Here is a 23,441-nt window from a genome sequence, read left to right as displayed (position 1 = left end):
TTTTACATAGGGATTAAGCATTTAGAACGATACATTGTTTAAAATAAGGGCACTTTACTCTTGACATTTTACGGTTTTTTCAATTTTCTGAAAAATCCTATCATTAGATTTTTTTAAAAATACGATATTCTTGCTTAACTAACGTTTCTACATAGGGATTAAGCATTTAGAACGAAATCTAATGTCAGAAAATGGCACTTTACTCTTGACATTTTTCGGTTTTTTCAATTTTCTGGAAAATCCTATCATTAGATTTTTTTAAAAATACGATATTCTTGCTTAACTAACGTTTTTACATAGGGATTAAGCATTTAGAACGAAATCTAATGTAGGAAAATGGTACTTTACTCTTGATCGGTACGTTGGGACTTTGAAAATATTCGGGCGTTCCAATCGCTCGTCTGTTGCATCATAGCGCGTCTCGGCGCAATCGACCGATTCGCTCGATCCATTATTTTCGATTTACGGCTAAAATAAATTTTTCTAATTTTTTTCAATAACATATTCCTGCTTAAATAACTTTTTTACATAGGGATTAAGCATTTAGAACGATACATTGTTTAAAGTAAGGGCACTTTACTCTTGACATTTTACGGTTTTTTCAATTTTCTGAAAAATCCTATCATTAGATTTTTTTAAAAATACGATATTCTTGCTTAACTAACGTTTCTACATAGGGATTAAGCATTTAGAACGAAATCTAATGTCAGAAAATGGCACTTTACTCTTGACATTTTTCGGTTTTTTCAATTTTCTGGAAAATCCTATCATTAGATTTTTTTAAAAATACGATATTCTTGCTTAACTAACGTTTTTACATAGGGATTAAGCATTTAGAACGAAATCTAATGTAGGAAAATGGTACTTTACTCTTGATCGGTACGTTGGGACTTTGAAAATATTCGGGCGTTCCAATCGCTCGTCTGTTGCATCATAGCGCGTCTCGGCGCAATCGACCGATTCGCTCGATCCATTATTTTCGATTTACGGCTAAAATAAATTTTTCTAATTTTTTTCAATAACATATTCCTGCTTAAATAACTTTTTTACATAGGGATTAAGCATTTAGAACGATACATTGTTTAAAGTAAGGGCACTTTACTCTTGACATTTTACGGTTTTTTCACTTTTCTGAAGAATCCTATCATTAGATTTTTTTAAAAATACGATATTCTTGCTTAACTAACGTTTCTACATAGGGATTAAGCATTTAGAACGAAATCTAATGTCAGAAAATGGCACTTTACTCTTGACATTTTTCGGTTTTTTCAATTTTCTGGAAAATCCTATCATTAGATTTTTTTAAAAATACGATATTCTTGCTTAACTAACGTTTTTACATAGGGATTAAGCATTTAGAACGGAATCTAATGTAGGAAAATGGTACTTTACTCTTGATCGGTACGTTGGGACTTTGAAAATATTCGGGCGTACGCGACGCGCTCGGCGCTTCGAACAGCTCCGGTGTCCCCATTATTTTCGATTTACGGCTAAAATAAATTTTTCTAATTTTTTTCAATAACATATTCCTGCTTAAATAACTTTTTTACATAGGGATTAAGCATTTAGAACGATACATTGTTTAAAGTAAGGGCACTTTACTCTTGACATTTTACGGTTTTTTCAATTTTCTGAAAAATCCTATCATTAGATTTTTTTAAAAATACGATATTCTTGCTTAACTAACGTTTCTACATAGGGATTAAGCATTTAGAACGAAATCTAATGTCAGAAAATGGCACTTTACTCTTGACATTTTTCGGTTTTTTCAATTTTCTGGAAAATCCTATCATTAGATTTTTTTAAAAATACGATATTCTTGCTTAACTAACGTTTTTACATAGGGATTAAGCATTTAGAACGAAATCTAATGTAGGAAAATGGTACTTTACTCTTGATCGGTACGTTGGGACTTTGAAAATATTCGGGCGTTCCAATCGCTCGTCTGTTGCATCATAGCGCGTCTCGGCGCAATCGACCGATTCGCTCGATCCATTATTTTCGATTTACGGCTAAAATAAATTTTTCTAATTTTTTTCAATAACATATTCCTGCTTAAATAACTTTTTTACATAGGGATTAAGCATTTAGAACGATACATTGTTTAAAGTAAGGGCACTTTACTCTTGACATTTTACGGTTTTTTCAATTTTCTGAAAAATCCTATCATTAGATTTTTTTAAAAATACGATATTCTTGCTTAACTAACGTTTCTACATAGGGATTAAGCATTTAGAACGAAATCTAATGTCAGAAAATGGCACTTTACTCTTGACATTTTTCGGTTTTTTCAATTTTCTGGAAAATCCTATCATTAGATTTTTTTAAAAATACGATATTCTTGCTTAACTAACGTTTTTACATAGGGATTAAGCATTTAGAACGAAATCTAATGTAGGAAAATGGTACTTTACTCTTGATCGGTACGTTGGGACTTTGAAAATATTCGGGCGTTCCAATCGCTCGTCTGTTGCATCATAGCGCGTCTCGGCGCAATCGACCGATTCGCTCGATCCTATATTTTCGATTTACGGCTAAAATAAATTTTTCTAATTTTTTTCAATAACATATTCCTGCTTAAATAACTTTTTTACATAGGGATTAAGCATTTAGAACGATACATTGTTTAAAGTAAGGGCACTTTACTCTTGACATTTTACGGTTTTTTCAATTTTCTGAAAAATCCTATCATTAGATTTTTTTAAAAATACGATATTCTTGCTTAACTAACGTTTCTACATAGGGATTAAGCATTTAGAACGAAATCTAATGTCAGAAAATGGCACTTTACTCTTGACATTTTTCGGTTTTTTCAATTTTCTGGAAAATCCTATCATTAGATTTTTTTAAAAATACGATATTCTTGCTTAACTAACGTTTTTACATAGGGATTAAGCATTTAGAACGAAATCTAATGTAGGAAAATGGTACTTTACTCTTGATCGGTACGTTGGGACTTTGAAAATATTCGGGCGTTCCAATCGCTCGTCTGTTGCATCATAGCGCGTCTCGGCGCAATCGACCGATTCGCTCGATCCATTATTTTCGATTTACGGCTAAAATAAATTTTTCTAATTTTTTTCAATAACATATTCCTGCTTAAATAACTTTTTTACATAGGGATTAAGCATTTAGAACGATACATTGTTTAAAGTAAGGGCACTTTACTCTTGACATTTTACGGTTTTTTCAATTTTCTGAAAAATCCTATCATTAGATTTTTTTAAAAATACGATATTCTTGCTTAACTAACGTTTCTACATAGGGATTAAGCATTTAGAACGAAATCTAATGTCAGAAAATGGCACTTTACTCTTGACATTTTTCGGTTTTTTCAATTTTCTGGAAAATCCTATCATTAGATTTTTTTAAAAATACGATATTCTTGCTTAACTAACGTTTTTACATAGGGATTAAGCATTTAGAACGAAATCTAATGTAGGAAAATGGTACTTTACTCTTGATCGGTACGTTGGGACTTTGAAAATATTCGGGCGTTCCAATCGCTCGTCTGTTGCATCATAGCGCGTCTCGGCGCAATCGACCGATTCGCTCGATCCATTATTTTCGATTTACGGCTAAAATAAATTTTTCTAATTTTTTTCAATAACATATTCCTGCTTAAATAACTTTTTTACATAGGGATTAAGCATTTAGAACGATACATTGTTTAAAGTAAGGGCACTTTACTCTTGACATTTTACGGTTTTTTCACTTTTCTGAAGAATCCTATCATTAGATTTTTTTAAAAATACGATATTCTTGCTTAACTAACGTTTCTACATAGGGATTAAGCATTTAGAACGAAATCTAATGTCAGAAAATGGCACTTTACTCTTGACATTTTTCGGTTTTTTCAATTTTCTGGAAAATCCTATCATTAGATTTTTTTAAAAATACGATATTCTTGCTTAACTAACGTTTTTACATAGGGATTAAGCATTTAGAACGGAATCTAATGTAGGAAAATGGTACTTTACTCTTGATCGGTACGTTGGGACTTTGAAAATATTCGGGCGTACGCGACGCGCTCGGCGCTTCGAACAGCTCCGGTGTCCCCATTATTTTCGATTTACGGCTAAAATAAATTTTTCTAATTTTTTTCAATAACATATTCCTGCTTAAATAACTTTTTTACATAGGGATTAAGCATTTAGAACGATACATTGTTTAAAGTAAGGGCACTTTACTCTTGACATTTTACGGTTTTTTCAATTTTCTGAAAAATCCTATCATTAGATTTTTTTAAAAATACGATATTCTTGCTTAACTAACGTTTCTACATAGGGATTAAGCATTTAGAACGAAATCTAATGTCAGAAAATGGCACTTTACTCTTGACATTTTTCGGTTTTTTCAATTTTCTGGAAAATCCTATCATTAGATTTTTTTAAAAATACGATATTCTTGCTTAACTAACGTTTTTACATAGGGATTAAGCATTTAGAACGAAATCTAATGTAGGAAAATGGTACTTTACTCTTGATCGGTACGTTGGGACTTTGAAAATATTCGGGCGTTCCAATCGCTCGTCTGTTGCATCATAGCGCGTCTCGGCGCAATCGACCGATTCGCTCGATCCATTATTTTCGATTTACGGCTAAAATAAATTTTTCTAATTTTTTTCAATAACATATTCCTGCTTAAATAACTTTTTTACATAGGGATTAAGCATTTAGAACGATACATTGTTTAAAGTAAGGGCACTTTACTCTTGACATTTTACGGTTTTTTCAATTTTCTGAAAAATCCTATCATTAGATTTTTTTAAAAATACGATATTCTTGCTTAACTAACGTTTCTACATAGGGATTAAGCATTTAGAACGAAATCTAATGTCAGAAAATGGCACTTTACTCTTGACATTTTTCGGTTTTTTCAATTTTCTGGAAAATCCTATCATTAGATTTTTTTAAAAATACGATATTCTTGCTTAACTAACGTTTTTACATAGGGATTAAGCATTTAGAACGAAATCTAATGTAGGAAAATGGTACTTTACTCTTGATCGGTACGTTGGGACTTTGAAAATATTCGGGCGTTCCAATCGCTCGTCTGTTGCATCATAGCGCGTCTCGGCGCAATCGACCGATTCGCTCGATCCTATATTTTCGATTTACGGCTAAAATAAATTTTTCTAATTTTTTTCAATAACATATTCCTGCTTAAATAACTTTTTTACATAGGGATTAAGCATTTAGAACGATACATTGTTTAAAGTAAGGGCACTTTACTCTTGACATTTTACGGTTTTTTCAATTTTCTGAAAAATCCTATCATTAGATTTTTTTAAAAATACGATATTCTTGCTTAACTAACGTTTCTACATAGGGATTAAGCATTTAGAACGAAATCTAATGTCAGAAAATGGCACTTTACTCTTGACATTTTTCGGTTTTTTCAATTTTCTGGAAAATCCTATCATTAGATTTTTTTAAAAATACGATATTCTTGCTTAACTAACGTTTTTACATAGGGATTAAGCATTTAGAACGAAATCTAATGTAGGAAAATGGTACTTTACTCTTGATCGGTACGTTGGGACTTTGAAAATATTCGGGCGTTCCAATCGCTCGTCTGTTGCATCATAGCGCGTCTCGGCGCAATCGACCGATTCGCTCGATCCATTATTTTCGATTTACGGCTAAAATAAATTTTTCTAATTTTTTTCAATAACATATTCCTGCTTAAATAACTTTTTTACATAGGGATTAAGCATTTAGAACGATACATTGTTTAAAGTAAGGGCACTTTACTCTTGACATTTTACGGTTTTTTCAATTTTCTGAAAAATCCTATCATTAGATTTTTTTAAAAATACGATATTCTTGCTTAACTAACGTTTCTACATAGGGATTAAGCATTTAGAACGAAATCTAATGTCAGAAAATGGCACTTTACTCTTGACATTTTTCGGTTTTTTCAATTTTCTGGAAAATCCTATCATTAGATTTTTTTAAAAATACGATATTCTTGCTTAACTAACGTTTTTACATAGGGATTAAGCATTTAGAACGAAATCTAATGTAGGAAAATGGTACTTTACTCTTGATCGGTACGTTGGGACTTTGAAAATATTCGGGCGTTCCAATCGCTCGTCTGTTGCATCATAGCGCGTCTCGGCGCAATCGACCGATTCGCTCGATCCATTATTTTCGATTTACGGCTAAAATAAATTTTTCTAATTTTTTTCAATAACATATTCCTGCTTAAATAACTTTTTTACATAGGGATTAAGCATTTAGAACGATACATTGTTTAAAGTAAGGGCACTTTACTCTTGACATTTTACGGTTTTTTCACTTTTCTGAAGAATCCTATCATTAGATTTTTTTAAAAATACGATATTCTTGCTTAACTAACGTTTCTACATAGGGATTAAGCATTTAGAACGAAATCTAATGTCAGAAAATGGCACTTTACTCTTGACATTTTTCGGTTTTTTCAATTTTCTGGAAAATCCTATCATTAGATTTTTTTAAAAATACGATATTCTTGCTTAACTAACGTTTTTACATAGGGATTAAGCATTTAGAACGGAATCTAATGTAGGAAAATGGTACTTTACTCTTGATCGGTACGTTGGGACTTTGAAAATATTCGGGCGTACGCGACGCGCTCGGCGCTTCGAACAGCTCCGGTGTCCCCATTATTTTCGATTTACGGCTAAAATAAATTTTTCTAATTTTTTTCAATAACATATTCCTGCTTAAATAACTTTTTTACATAGGGATTAAGCATTTAGAACGATACATTGTTTAAAGTAAGGGCACTTTACTCTTGACATTTTACGGTTTTTTCAATTTTCTGAAAAATCCTATCATTAGATTTTTTTAAAAATACGATATTCTTGCTTAACTAACGTTTCTACATAGGGATTAAGCATTTAGAACGAAATCTAATGTCAGAAAATGGCACTTTACTCTTGACATTTTTCGGTTTTTTCAATTTTCTGGAAAATCCTATCATTAGATTTTTTTAAAAATACGATATTCTTGCTTAACTAACGTTTTTACATAGGGATTAAGCATTTAGAACGAAATCTAATGTAGGAAAATGGTACTTTACTCTTGATCGGTACGTTGGGACTTTGAAAATATTCGGGCGTTCCAATCGCTCGTCTGTTGCATCATAGCGCGTCTCGGCGCAATCGACCGATTCGCTCGATCCATTATTTTCGATTTACGGCTAAAATAAATTTTTCTAATTTTTTTCAATAACATATTCCTGCTTAAATAACTTTTTTACATAGGGATTAAGCATTTAGAACGATACATTGTTTAAAGTAAGGGCACTTTACTCTTGACATTTTACGGTTTTTTCAATTTTCTGAAAAATCCTATCATTAGATTTTTTTAAAAATACGATATTCTTGCTTAACTAACGTTTCTACATAGGGATTAAGCATTTAGAACGAAATCTAATGTCAGAAAATGGCACTTTACTCTTGACATTTTTCGGTTTTTTCAATTTTCTGGAAAATCCTATCATTAGATTTTTTTAAAAATACGATATTCTTGCTTAACTAACGTTTTTACATAGGGATTAAGCATTTAGAACGAAATCTAATGTAGGAAAATGGTACTTTACTCTTGATCGGTACGTTGGGACTTTGAAAATATTCGGGCGTTCCAATCGCTCGTCTGTTGCATCATAGCGCGTCTCGGCGCAATCGACCGATTCGCTCGATCCTATATTTTCGATTTACGGCTAAAATAAATTTTTCTAATTTTTTTCAATAACATATTCCTGCTTAAATAACTTTTTTACATAGGGATTAAGCATTTAGAACGATACATTGTTTAAAGTAAGGGCACTTTACTCTTGACATTTTACGGTTTTTTCAATTTTCTGAAAAATCCTATCATTAGATTTTTTTAAAAATACGATATTCTTGCTTAACTAACGTTTCTACATAGGGATTAAGCATTTAGAACGAAATCTAATGTCAGAAAATGGCACTTTACTCTTGACATTTTTCGGTTTTTTCAATTTTCTGGAAAATCCTATCATTAGATTTTTTTAAAAATACGATATTCTTGCTTAACTAACGTTTTTACATAGGGATTAAGCATTTAGAACGAAATCTAATGTAGGAAAATGGTACTTTACTCTTGATCGGTACGTTGGGACTTTGAAAATATTCGGGCGTTCCAATCGCTCGTCTGTTGCATCATAGCGCGTCTCGGCGCAATCGACCGATTCGCTCGATCCATTATTTTCGATTTACGGCTAAAATAAATTTTTCTAATTTTTTTCAATAACATATTCCTGCTTAAATAACTTTTTTACATAGGGATTAAGCATTTAGAACGATACATTGTTTAAAGTAAGGGCACTTTACTCTTGACATTTTACGGTTTTTTCAATTTTCTGAAAAATCCTATCATTAGATTTTTTTAAAAATACGATATTCTTGCTTAACTAACGTTTCTACATAGGGATTAAGCATTTAGAACGAAATCTAATGTCAGAAAATGGCACTTTACTCTTGACATTTTTCGGTTTTTTCAATTTTCTGGAAAATCCTATCATTAGATTTTTTTAAAAATACGATATTCTTGCTTAACTAACGTTTTTACATAGGGATTAAGCATTTAGAACGAAATCTAATGTAGGAAAATGGTACTTTACTCTTGATCGGTACGTTGGGACTTTGAAAATATTCGGGCGTTCCAATCGCTCGTCTGTTGCATCATAGCGCGTCTCGGCGCAATCGACCGATTCGCTCGATCCATTATTTTCGATTTACGGCTAAAATAAATTTTTCTAATTTTTTTCAATAACATATTCCTGCTTAAATAACTTTTTTACATAGGGATTAAGCATTTAGAACGATACATTGTTTAAAGTAAGGGCACTTTACTCTTGACATTTTACGGTTTTTTCACTTTTCTGAAGAATCCTATCATTAGATTTTTTTAAAAATACGATATTCTTGCTTAACTAACGTTTCTACATAGGGATTAAGCATTTAGAACGAAATCTAATGTCAGAAAATGGCACTTTACTCTTGACATTTTTCGGTTTTTTCAATTTTCTGGAAAATCCTATCATTAGATTTTTTTAAAAATACGATATTCTTGCTTAACTAACGTTTTTACATAGGGATTAAGCATTTAGAACGGAATCTAATGTAGGAAAATGGTACTTTACTCTTGATCGGTACGTTGGGACTTTGAAAATATTCGGGCGTACGCGACGCGCTCGGCGCTTCGAACAGCTCCGGTGTCCCCATTATTTTCGATTTACGGCTAAAATAAATTTTTCTAATTTTTTTCAATAACATATTCCTGCTTAAATAACTTTTTTACATAGGGATTAAGCATTTAGAACGATACATTGTTTAAAGTAAGGGCACTTTACTCTTGACATTTTACGGTTTTTTCAATTTTCTGAAAAATCCTATCATTAGATTTTTTTAAAAATACGATATTCTTGCTTAACTAACGTTTCTACATAGGGATTAAGCATTTAGAACGAAATCTAATGTCAGAAAATGGCACTTTACTCTTGACATTTTTCGGTTTTTTCAATTTTCTGGAAAATCCTATCATTAGATTTTTTTAAAAATACGATATTCTTGCTTAACTAACGTTTTTACATAGGGATTAAGCATTTAGAACGAAATCTAATGTAGGAAAATGGTACTTTACTCTTGATCGGTACGTTGGGACTTTGAAAATATTCGGGCGTACGCGGCGCGCTCGGCGCTTCGAACAGCTCCGGTGTCCCCATTATTTTCGATTTACGGCTAAAATAAATTTTTCTAATTTTTTTCAATAACATATTCCTGCTAAAATAACTTTTTTACATAGGGATTAAGCATTTAGAACGATACATTGTTTAAAATAAGGGCACTTTACTCTTGACATTTTACGGTTTTTTCAATTTTCTGAAAAATCCTATCATTAGATTTTTTTAAAAATACGATATTCTTGCTTAACTAACGTTTCTACATAGGGATTAAGCATTTAGAACGAAATCTAATGTCAGAAAATGGCACTTTACTCTTGACATTTTTCGGTTTTTTCAATTTTCTGGAAAATCCTATCATTAGATTTTTTTAAAAATACGATATTCTTGCTTAACTAACGTTTTTACATAGGGATTAAGCATTTAGAACGAAATCTAATGTAGGAAAATGGTACTTTACTCTTGATCGGTACGATGGGACTTTGAAAATATTCGGGCGTTCCAATCGCTCGTCTGTTGCATCATAGCGCGTCTCGGCGCAATCGACCGATTCGCTCGATCCATTATTTTCGATTTACGGCTAAAATAAATTTTTCTAATTTTTTTCAATAACATATTCCTGCTTAAATAACTTTTTTACATAGGGATTAAGCATTTAGAACGATACATTGTTTAAAGTAAGGGCACTTTACTCTTGACATTTTACGGTTTTTTCAATTTTCTGAAAAATCCTATCATTAGATTTTTTTAAAAATACGATATTCTTGCTTAACTAACGTTTCTACATAGGGATTAAGCATTTAGAACGAAATCTAATGTCAGAAAATGGCACTTTACTCTTGACATTTTTCGGTTTTTTCAATTTTCTGGAAAATCCTATCATTAGATTTTTTTAAAAATACGATATTCTTGCTTAACTAACGTTTTTACATAGGGATTAAGCATTTAGAACGGAATCTAATGTAGGAAAATGGTACTTTACTCTTGATCGGTACGTTGGGACTTTGAAAATATTCGGGCGTACGCGACGCGCTCGGCGCTTCGAACAGCTCCGGTGTCCCCATTATTTTCGATTTACGGCTAAAATAAATTTTTCTAATTTTTTTCAATAACATATTCCTGCTAAAATAACTTTTTTACATAGGGATTAAGCATTTAGAACGATACATTGTTTAAAATAAGGGCACTTTACTCTTGACATTTTACGGTTTTTTCAATTTTCTGAAAAATCCTATCATTAGATTTTTTTAAAAATACGATATTCTTGCTTAACTAACGTTTCTACATAGGGATTAAGCATTTAGAACGAAATCTAATGTCAGAAAATGGCACTTTACTCTTGACATTTTTCGGTTTTTTCAATTTTCTGGAAAATCCTATCATTAGATTTTTTTAAAAATACGATATTCTTGCTTAACTAACGTTTTTACATAGGGATTAAGCATTTAGAACGAAATCTAATGTAGGAAAATGGTACTTTACTCTTGATCGGTACGTTGGGACTTTGAAAATATTCGGGCGTTCCAATCGCTCGTCTGTTGCATCATAGCGCGTCTCGGCGCAATCGACCGATTCGCTCGATCCATTATTTTCGATTTACGGCTAAAATAAATTTTTCTAATTTTTTTCAATAACATATTCCTGCTTAAATAACTTTTTTACATAGGGATTAAGCATTTAGAACGATACATTGTTTAAAGTAAGGGCACTTTACTCTTGACATTTTACGGTTTTTTCACTTTTCTGAAGAATCCTATCATTAGATTTTTTTAAAAATACGATATTCTTGCTTAACTAACGTTTCTACATAGGGATTAAGCATTTAGAACGAAATCTAATGTCAGAAAATGGCACTTTACTCTTGACATTTTTCGGTTTTTTCAATTTTCTGGAAAATCCTATCATTAGATTTTTTTAAAAATACGATATTCTTGCTTAACTAACGTTTTTACATAGGGATTAAGCATTTAGAACGAAATCTAATGTAGGAAAATGGTACTTTACTCTTGATCGGTACGATGGGACTTTGAAAATATTCGGGCGTTCCAATCGCTCGTCTGTTGCATCATAGCGCGTCTCGGCGCAATCGACCGATTCGCTCGATCCATTATTTTCGATTTACGGCTAAAATAAATTTTTCTAATTTTTTTCAATAACATATTCCTGCTTAAATAACTTTTTTACATAGGGATTAAGCATTTAGAACGATACATTGTTTAAAGTAAGGGCACTTTACTCTTGACATTTTACGGTTTTTTCAATTTTCTGAAAAATCCTATCATTAGATTTTTTTAAAAATACGATATTCTTGCTTAACTAACGTTTCTACATAGGGATTAAGCATTTAGAACGAAATCTAATGTCAGAAAATGGCACTTTACTCTTGACATTTTTCGGTTTTTTCAATTTTCTGGAAAATCCTATCATTAGATTTTTTTGAAAATACGATATTCTTGCTTAACTAACGTTTTTACATAGGGATTAAGCATTTAGAACGGAATCTAATGTAGGAAAATGGTACTTTACTCTTGATCGGTACGTTGGGACTTTGAAAATATTCGGGCGTACGCGACGCGCTCGGCGCTTCGAACAGCTCCGGTGTCCCCATTATTTTCGATTTACGGCTAAAATAAATTTTTCTAATTTTTTTCAATAACATATTCCTGCTAAAATAACTTTTTTACATAGGGATTAAGCATTTAGAACGATACATTGTTTAAAATAAGGGCACTTTACTCTTGACATTTTACGGTTTTTTCAATTTTCTGAAAAATCCTATCATTAGATTTTTTTAAAAATACGATATTCTTGCTTAACTAACGTTTCTACATAGGGATTAAGCATTTAGAACGAAATCTAATGTCAGAAAATGGCACTTTACTCTTGACATTTTTCGGTTTTTTCAATTTTCTGGAAAATCCTATCATTAGATTTTTTTAAAAATACGATATTCTTGCTTAACTAACGTTTTTACATAGGGATTAAGCATTTAGAACGAAATCTAATGTAGGAAAATGGTACTTTACTCTTGATCGGTACGTTGGGACTTTGAAAATATTCGGGCGTTCCAATCGCTCGTCTGTTGCATCATAGCGCGTCTCGGCGCAATCGACCGATTCGCTCGATCCATTATTTTCGATTTACGGCTAAAATAAATTTTTCTAATTTTTTTCAATAACATATTCCTGCTTAAATAACTTTTTTACATAGGGATTAAGCATTTAGAACGATACATTGTTTAAAGTAAGGGCACTTTACTCTTGACATTTTACGGTTTTTTCACTTTTCTGAAGAATCCTATCATTAGATTTTTTTAAAAATACGATATTCTTGCTTAACTAACGTTTCTACATAGGGATTAAGCATTTAGAACGAAATCTAATGTCAGAAAATGGCACTTTACTCTTGACATTTTTCGGTTTTTTCAATTTTCTGGAAAATCCTATCATTAGATTTTTTTAAAAATACGATATTCTTGCTTAACTAACGTTTTTACATAGGGATTAAGCATTTAGAACGGAATCTAATGTAGGAAAATGGTACTTTACTCTTGATCGGTACGTTGGGACTTTGAAAATATTCGGGCGTACGCGACGCGCTCGGCGCTTCGAACAGCTCCGGTGTCCCCATTATTTTCGATTTACGGCTAAAATAAATTTTTCTAATTTTTTTCAATAACATATTCCTGCTAAAATAACTTTTTTACATAGGGATTAAGCATTTAGAACGATACATTGTTTAAAATAAGGGCACTTTACTCTTGACATTTTACGGTTTTTTCAATTTTCTGAAAAATCCTATCATTAGATTTTTTTAAAAATACGATATTCTTGCTTAACTAACGTTTCTACATAGGGATTAAGCATTTAGAACGAAATCTAATGTCAGAAAATGGCACTTTACTCTTGACATTTTTCGGTTTTTTCAATTTTCTGGAAAATCCTATCATTAGATTTTTTTAAAAATACGATATTCTTGCTTAACTAACGTTTTTACATAGGGATTAAGCATTTAGAACGAAATCTAATGTAGGAAAATGGTACTTTACTCTTGATCGGTACGTTGGGACTTTGAAAATATTCGGGCGTTCCAATCGCTCGTCTGTTGCATCATAGCGCGTCTCGGCGCAATCGACCGATTCGCTCGATCCATTATTTTCGATTTACGGCTAAAATAAATTTTTCTAATTTTTTTCAATAACATATTCCTGCTTAAATAACTTTTTTACATAGGGATTAAGCATTTAGAACGATACATTGTTTAAAGTAAGGGCACTTTACTCTTGACATTTTACGGTTTTTTCAATTTTCTGAAAAATCCTATCATTAGATTTTTTTAAAAATACGATATTCTTGCTTAACTAACGTTTCTACATAGGGATTAAGCATTTAGAACGAAATCTAATGTCAGAAAATGGCACTTTACTCTTGACATTTTTCGGTTTTTTCAATTTTCTGGAAAATCCTATCATTAGATTTTTTTAAAAATACGATATTCTTGCTTAACTAACGTTTTTACATAGGGATTAAGCATTTAGAACGAAATCTAATGTAGGAAAATGGTACTTTACTCTTGATCGGTACGTTGGGACTTTGAAAATATTCGGGCGTTCCAATCGCTCGTCTGTTGCATCATAGCGCGTCTCGGCGCAATCGACCGATTCGCTCGATCCATTATTTTCGATTTACGGCTAAAATAAATTTTTCTAATTTTTTTCAATAACATATTCCTGCTTAAATAACTTTTTTACATAGGGATTAAGCATTTAGAACGATACATTGTTTAAAGTAAGGGCACTTTACTCTTGACATTTTACGGTTTTTTCAATTTTCTGAAAAATCCTATCATTAGATTTTTTTAAAAATACGATATTCTTGCTTAACTAACGTTTCTACATAGGGATTAAGCATTTAGAACGAAATCTAATGTCAGAAAATGGCACTTTACTCTTGACATTTTTCGGTTTTTTCAATTTTCTGGAAAATCCTATCATTAGATTTTTTTAAAAATACGATATTCTTGCTTAACTAACGTTTTTACATAGGGATTAAGCATTTAGAACGAAATCTAATGTAGGAAAATGGTACTTTACTCTTGATCGGTACGTTGGGACTTTGAAAATATTCGGGCGTTCCAATCGCTCGTCTGTTGCATCATAGCGCGTCTCGGCGCAATCGACCGATTCGCTCGATCCATTATTTTCGATTTACGGCTAAAATAAATTTTTCTAATTTTTTTCAATAACATATTCCTGCTTAAATAACTTTTTTACATAGGGATTAAGCATTTAGAACGATACATTGTTTAAAGTAAGGGCACTTTACTCTTGACATTTTACGGTTTTTTCACTTTTCTGAAGAATCCTATCATTAGATTTTTTTAAAAATACGATATTCTTGCTTAACTAACGTTTCTACATAGGGATTAAGCATTTAGAACGAAATCTAATGTCAGAAAATGGCACTTTACTCTTGACATTTTTCGGTTTTTTCAATTTTCTGGAAAATCCTATCATTAGATTTTTTTAAAAATACGATATTCTTGCTTAACTAACGTTTTTACATAGGGATTAAGCATTTAGAACGGAATCTAATGTAGGAAAATGGTACTTTACTCTTGATCGGTACGTTGGGACTTTGAAAATATTCGGGCGTACGCGACGCGCTCGGCGCTTCGAACAGCTCCGGTGTCCCCATTATTTTCGATTTACGGCTAAAATAAATTTTTCTAATTTTTTTCAATAACATATTCCTGCTTAAATAACTTTTTTACATAGGGATTAAGCATTTAGAACGATACATTGTTTAAAGTAAGGGCACTTTACTCTTGACATTTTACGGTTTTTTCAATTTTCTGAAAAATCCTATCATTAGATTTTTTTAAAAATACGATATTCTTGCTTAACTAACGTTTCTACATAGGGATTAAGCATTTAGAACGAAATCTAATGTCAGAAAATGGCACTTTACTCTTGACATTTTTCGGTTTTTTCAATTTTCTGGAAAATCCTATCATTAGATTTTTTTAAAAATACGATATTCTTGCTTAACTAACGTTTTTACATAGGGATTAAGCATTTAGAACGAAATCTAATGTAGGAAAATGGTACTTTACTCTTGATCGGTACGTTGGGACTTTGAAAATATTCGGGCGTTCCAATCGCTCGTCTGTTGCATCATAGCGCGTCTCGGCGCAATCGACCGATTCGCTCGATCCATTATTTTCGATTTACGGCTAAAATAAATTTTTCTAATTTTTTTCAATAACATATTCCTGCTTAAATAACTTTTTTACATAGGGATTAAGCATTTAGAACGATACATTGTTTAAAGTAAGGGCACTTTACTCTTGACATTTTACGGTTTTTTCAATTTTCTGAAAAATCCTATCATTAGATTTTTTTAAAAATACGATATTCTTGCTTAACTAACGTTTCTACATAGGGATTAAGCATTTAGAACGAAATCTAATGTCAGAAAATGGCACTTTACTCTTGACATTTTTCGGTTTTTTCAATTTTCTGGAAAATCCTATCATTAGATTTTTTTAAAAATACGATATTCTTGCTTAACTAACGTTTTTACATAGGGATTAAGCATTTAGAACGAAATCTAATGTAGGAAAATGGTACTTTACTCTTGATCGGTACGTTGGGACTTTGAAAATATTCGGGCGTTCCAATCGCTCGTCTGTTGCATCATAGCGCGTCTCGGCGCAATCGACCGATTCGCTCGATCCTATATTTTCGATTTACGGCTAAAATAAATTTTTCTAATTTTTTTCAATAACATATTCCTGCTTAAATAACTTTTTTACATAGGGATTAAGCATTTAGAACGATACATTGTTTAAAGTAAGGGCACTTTACTCTTGACATTTTACGGTTTTTTCAATTTTCTGAAAAATCCTATCATTAGATTTTTTTAAAAATACGATATTCTTGCTTAACTAACGTTTCTACATAGGGATTAAGCATTTAGAACGAAATCTAATGTCAGAAAATGGCACTTTACTCTTGACATTTTTCGGTTTTTTCAATTTTCTGGAAAATCCTATCATTAGATTTTTTTAAAAATACGATATTCTTGCTTAACTAACGTTTTTACATAGGGATTAAGCATTTAGAACGAAATCTAATGTAGGAAAATGGTACTTTACTCTTGATCGGTACGTTGGGACTTTGAAAATATTCGGGCGTTCCAATCGCTCGTCTGTTGCATCATAGCGCGTCTCGGCGCAATCGACCGATTCGCTCGATCCATTATTTTCGATTTACGGCTAAAATAAATTTTTCTAATTTTTTTCAATAACATATTCCTGCTTAAATAACTTTTTTACATAGGGATTAAGCATTTAGAACGATACATTGTTTAAAGTAAGGGCACTTTACTCTTGACATTTTACGGTTTTTTCAATTTTCTGAAAAATCCTATCATTAGATTTTTTTAAAAATACGATATTCTTGCTTAACTAACGTTTCTACATAGGGATTAAGCATTTAGAACGAAATCTAATGTCAGAAAATGGCACTTTACTCTTGACATTTTTCGGTTTTTTCAATTTTCTGGAAAATCCTATCATTAGATTTTTTTAAAAATACGATATTCTTGCTTAACTAACGTTTTTACATAGGGATTAAGCATTTAGAACGAAATCTAATGTAGGAAAATGGTACTTTACTCTTGATCGGTACGTTGGGACTTTGAAAATATTCGGGCGTACGCGGCGCGCTCGGCGCTTCGAACAGCTCCGGTGTCCCCATTATTTTCGATTTACGGCTAAAATAAATTTTTCTAATTTTTTTCAATAACATATTCCTGCTAAAATAACTTTTTTACATAGGGATTAAGCATTTAGAACGATACATTGTTTAAAATAAGGGCACTTTACTCTTGACATTTTACGGTTTTTTCAATTTTCTGAAAAATCCTATCATTAGATTTTTTTAAAAATACGATATTCTTGCTTAACTAACGTTTCTACATAGGGATTAAGCATTTAGAACGAAATCTAATGTCAGAAAATGGCACTTTACTCTTGACATTTTTCGGTTTTTTCAATTTTCTGGAAAATCCTATCATTAGATTTTTTTAAAAATACGATATTCTTGCTTAACTAACGTTTTTACATAGGGATTAAGCATTTAGAACGAAATCTAATGTAGGAAAATGGTACTTTACTCTTGATCGGTACGTTGGGACTTAGAAAATATTCGGCCGTACGCGGCGCGTCTCGGCGCTTCGAACAGCTCCGGTGTCCCCATTATTTTCGATTTACGGCTAAAATAAATTTTTCTAATTTTTTTCAATTACATATTCTTGCTTAGATAACTTTTTTACATAGGGATTAAGCATTTAGAACGACATATTGTTTAAAATAATGGTACTTTACTCTTGTGATTTTTCGGTTTTTTTTGATTATTTTGAAAAATAAATTTTTGTAATTTTTTTAAATACGATATTCGTGATCAGTGAACGATTTCACATATGGATTAAGCATTTAGAATCGTGCGGAAGCGTTATTAAAAAAGTTTACTCGATGCGATGGGACTTTGAAAAGTTTGTGAAAATTTTCATATTGGGAAAAAATGTGTAATTTTTTGTCTAGTTTACGGTAATGTAGTTTATTTTAATGTTTACTATAAATTTTTTTTTCGTTCGTTCACGCGCTATGTTACAACAGCACGGCCGGGCGGTCTGTTGCCGCGGCGGTTTACACTCATAAGCGCGCGTGCTATTCGGCCGGCGGCGCCGGCGTCCTTGCCGGCCGTTCGGTATCTATAAGAGATACACGGTCCGTGCGAGGCGGACGGAGCAGAGCGGGTTTTGGGCCAATTCTACGATCTCGGTCGAGAAGCTGTCTCAGAGCTCCTTCGGGGCTTCGGTCCTGACTGTTTCGTGCCGTTTACGTTACGGACTTTTCTCCACACAGCGTGGCCACGGGTCGGTGTCTTTGACCGAATGGCCCATATGTGGCAAGCCCTACGGGGTTGGTTACCCGTATGCACTTTGTATGTATACTCGTACTCACTGAGCAATCGACTCTTCTGTCCGAGCGATGGAAAAATTTTTTAAAATGCATCTGTAAGATTTGGAAGCAAATCGTACCAATTGAAAACTGTGGCTAAAATGAATAGCCCAGTGGAGAGAGAAAACTATCAAAAAACTGATTTTTTAAATCAAGAGGTGTCAGAAATCGAAATGCCTAGCGCGAGCGGAAGAACACGCTTTCTCGCCAGTCCAGCATGTGTCCTGTCCGTTCTTCCTCGGCTTGCCGATTTTGCCCAGATCAGAGGTTTCGTGCTTCCGGCGGTCAGAAGATCAGCGTGAGCGTACGCGCTTCCACGACTATGGCATCACCCATGTACTTTTTCCTTTGAATATATTTGAGTACATAAAAAATATTAAAACATATAGAGAGAACTGTGTCTTGGATCTTAAAAATTTGTCAATAGCGATGATATATTATTACTTAACTTGAAGTATTTGTACGTTTTAGCTGGGACGTACATTTATCTTACAAGATGTTAATAGCGAGACTCTTGAAGATAAAATTATCTTGTGATTTTATGAAGGCAAAGATAGAAACGTACGAAGCTGGCGTACGTAGAAAAATGTGATTTTATGATAGAACAAAAATATAATACGTACGTTTTTGGGCGTACGGTAAAATATCTGTATGGTAGAAAAATGAAAGAAATTGAGCGTTAAAGAAGATATGTTACAAGCGCGGAATGTGGCAAAACTTGTACATATTTGAAAGAGAAAAGTGGTGTGTCGACCTGACATATATATATGAAACAGGCGACGATGGAAAAGGATTTAAATTTTGTCCATTTTATATATACATATTGTATAGTTCCCTGGTTGATCCTGCCAGTAGTCATATGCTTGTCTCAAAGATTAAGCCATGCATGTCTCAGTACATGCCGTATTAAGGTGAAACCGCGAATGGCTCATTAAATCAGTTATGGTTTCTTAGATCGTACTAAAATTTACTTGGATAACTGTGGTAATTCTAGAGCTAATACATGCAAAACAGAGTTCCGACCAGAGATGGTAGGAACGCTTTTATTAGATCAAAACCAATCGGTGGCGGGTGTTTACACTCGTCCATCGTTTGCTTTGGTGACTCTGAATAACTTTGTGCTGATCGCATGGTCTTATAGCACCGGCGACGCATCTTTCAAATGTCTGCCTTATCAACTGTCGATGGTAGGTTCTGCGCCTACCATGGTTGTAACGGGTAACGGGGAATCAGGGTTCGATTCCGGAGAGGGAGCCTGAGAAACGGCTACCACATCCAAGGAAGGCAGCAGGCGCGCAAATTACCCACTCCCGGCACGGGGAGGTAGTGACGAAAAATAACGATACGGGACTCATCCGAGGCCCCGTAATCGGAATGAGTACACTTTAAATCCTTTAACGAGGATCCATTGGAGGGCAAGTCTGGTGCCAGCAGCCGCGGTAATTCCAGCTCCAATAGCGTATATTAAAGTTGTTGCGGTTAAAAAGCTCGTAGTTGAATCTGTGTGTCACAGTGTCGGTTCATCGCTCGCGGTGTTTAACTGGCATTATGTGGTACGTCCTACCGGTGGGCTTTGCTCTTCACGGGGCGGTCCAACTAATATCCCATCGCGGTGCTCTTCACTGAGTGTCGAGGTGGGCCGGTACGTTTACTTTGAACAAATTAGAGTGCTCAAAGCAGGCTACCTTCGCCTGAATACTGTGTGCATGGAATAATGGAATAGGACCTCGGTTCTATTTTGTTGGTTTTCGGAACCCCGAGGTAATGATTAATAGGGACAGATGGGGGCATTCGTATTGCGACGTTAGAGGTGAAATTCTTGGATCGTCGCAAGACGGACAGAAGCGAAAGCATTTGCCAAAAATGTTTTCATTAATCAAGAACGAAAGTTAGAGGTTCGAAGGCGATCAGATACCGCCCTAGTTCTAACCATAAACGATGCCAGCTAGCGATCCGCCGAAGTTCCTACGATGACTCGGCGGGCAGCTTCCGGGAAACCAAAGCTTTTGGGTTCCGGGGGAAGTATGGTTGCAAAGCTGAAACTTAAAGGAATTGACGGAAGGGCACCACCAGGAGTGGAGCCTGCGGCTTAATTTGACTCAACACGGGAAACCTCACCAGGCCCGGACACCGGAAGGATTGACAGATTGATAGCTCTTTCTTGATTCGGTGGGTGGTGGTGCATGGCCGTTCTTAGTTGGTGGAGCGATTTGTCTGGTTAATTCCGATAACGAACGAGACTCTAGCCTGCTAAATAGACGTAATTATGGTATCTCGAAGGCTCTCGGCTTCTGCCGGTGGGGTTTTTACTACCAACGTACAAACAAATCTTCTTAGAGGGACAGGCGGCTTCTAGCCGCACGAGATTGAGCAATAACAGGTCTGTGATGCCCTTAGATGTTCTGGGCCGCACGCGCGCTACACTGAAGGAATCAGCGTGTGTTCCCTGGCCGAAAGGCCCGGGTAACCCGCTGAACCTCCTTCGTGCTAGGGATTGGGGCTTGCAATTATTCCCCATGAACGAGGAATTCCCAGTAAGCGCGAGTCATAAGCTCGCGTTGATTACGTCCCTGCCCTTTGTACACACCGCCCGTCGCTACTACCGATTGAATGATTTAGTGAGGTCTTCGGACTGGTGCGCGGCAATGTTTCGGCATTGCCGATGATGCCGGGAAGATGACCAAACTTGATTATTTAGAGGAAGTAAAAGTCGTAACAAGGTTTCCGTAGGTGAACCTGCGGAAGGATCATTACAATGTTCCAATATATCTCAAAGAGAGAGGAGAGGAGGAGAGAAAATGAATTCGATTAGTTTGTGGATAAGAATTCATATAAAAAAAAAAGATATTGTTGAGCCCGCCAGATCATTCGTGCGTGATTTACACGGCCAGACGTGTGTACTACACGTATTAGGCCTTTGATCTGCGTTGCGTAGGCCACAACAAATCTTTCAAAGAGAGAGAGATATATGTGTTGTTGGGGTTTGTGATTATGAAGGTGCCCCAACGCACAAAAATATATAAAAATGTACAAAGTTGGGATGTGGTGTGGTGGAGAAGAGTTGGGCCCGACCAGATCATTCGTGCGTGATTTACACGGCAGACGTGTGTACTACACGTATTAGGCCTTTGATCTGCGTTGCGTAGGCCATCTTCCTTCCAAGACACACACGTGTTGGGGTTTGTGTGATTTTATGATAGTGCCCCAACACGGAAAAATAAGCGTACGAGAAGAGTTGGGCCCGACCAGATCATTCGTGCGTGATTTATACACGGCCAGACGCGTATTATATTACACGTATTAGGCCTTTGATCTGCGTTGCGTAGGCCATCTTCTCGATAGAGAGAAAGCCAATGTATTCTTTTTTCTTTCTTTACACACACACACACAGTTGTAGTAGGACAGGGAGGGATGCGAGCGTGCTAATCACGCTTCCTCAAGTCTTCGCTGTGGTGTAAAAAAAAAAAGAAAAAAAGGAATCGTTGGGAAAGTCCAAAGGACGAAAATATCGGGCAGTCTGAAGATAACTTAATGCTCGTTTACATTGGTATCAAGAGAGACCGGCTTGTGTAGCTCGTTTCAATGCTGTGTCGTTGTCATTGACACCCTACTCTGTTGCGCGCTAGTGGCAGCATGAGCGTGGGACGTATATATATATGACACCCAGCTAGAGCCGGCCGTGAGTCCGTCCGGTGTAAATAACGACGAAAGGAGAGAGAAACTTTTCGAATCCAGTATCGGGTTGATAATTGTCCAGTTTGAATATCCATATCCCCGTCGTTTTTGGAGGTGATATACTCTCTGTGTTTCTTCGATAGAAGGCTTTTCAATGTTCTATTCGCTCCGACCGTCGAACTTGCAAGAAAACAGTGGTTTTGGATTTGCTCGTACATATATATATATGGTTTCGACGGAAATATCTCGTTCTTTAAGGGACAATTATGTCGTCGTACGACGACTCCCGAATCTCCTTCGCGCGCTGGTTGGAGCTCTTCGGGTATCGGCTTGTTCCGAAATATAACACAAAAATGTGGTGGATAGCAAATACACATTATATTATATATGAGAGAATAAAAGGGAAAAATTACCCTGAACGGTGGATCACTTGGCTCGTGGGTCGATGAAGAACGCAGCTAATTGCGCGTCAACGTGTGAACTGCAGGACACATGAACATCGACATTTCGAACGCACATTGCGGTCCACGGATACAATTCCTGGACCACGCCTGGCTGAGGGTCGTTTACGTACTTATAAACTGCTTGCGTTGATGGCACTTGTTGCCTATATACGTACGAGCGAATGATGGGCGCTTCGTCGGCGTTTGTCGCGGTCCTATGAATATTGAGAAATTTTACGTACGTCTAACAGTCTTCGAGAGAGATGGAAATCGTGTTCGAACTAGCGTGAGTGTGGAAGGCGGTGTCGTGTGTCGTATATGTTTTATATACGTCCGCCCGTCTGAAACACCGCTTCGAAGCGGTGACAAAATCTTTTTCGGGACGATTCGTATCCGTAGAACTATCGAGATTTCACTGGTACATTTTCAACGCGCTCCCGACGTCGCCTGAAATGAAACGAGATGGGTTTAACCCACGAAAGCGTACTACACGAGTCTGTCCTATGTGAAGACTGTGTACAGAGATCGAACGAACGCATGAAAGAAATTGAACGAAAGAACACATAACCCGCAAAAATATAGAGTAGAATTGTGACCGTT

General features: G+C 34.8%; 2 non-coding genes across 2 annotated transcripts; both read left to right on the top strand.

Moving 5' to 3' along the window:
- Positions 1 to 19,555: 19,555 nt before the first annotated feature.
- LOC143263134 (small subunit ribosomal RNA) lies at positions 19,556 to 21,476 on the top strand. Its single transcript, XR_013036689.1, has one exon. It is a non-coding gene; the product is annotated as a small subunit ribosomal RNA (ribosomal RNA).
- A 1,332-nt stretch (positions 21,477 to 22,808) lies between these two features.
- Positions 22,809 to 22,963, top strand: LOC143263143 (5.8S ribosomal RNA). The gene has a single exon (XR_013036694.1). It is a non-coding gene; the product is annotated as a 5.8S ribosomal RNA (ribosomal RNA).
- The last annotated feature ends 478 nt before the right edge of the window (positions 22,964 to 23,441 follow it).

Source organism: Megalopta genalis, unplaced genomic scaffold, assembly GCF_051020955.1.
Source record: "Megalopta genalis isolate 19385.01 unplaced genomic scaffold, iyMegGena1_principal scaffold0341, whole genome shotgun sequence".
NCBI lineage: Eukaryota > Metazoa > Arthropoda > Insecta > Hymenoptera > Halictidae > Megalopta > Megalopta genalis.
The sequence above is the reverse complement of the archived record's forward strand: the minus strand, read 5'-3'. Positions and strand labels throughout refer to the sequence as shown.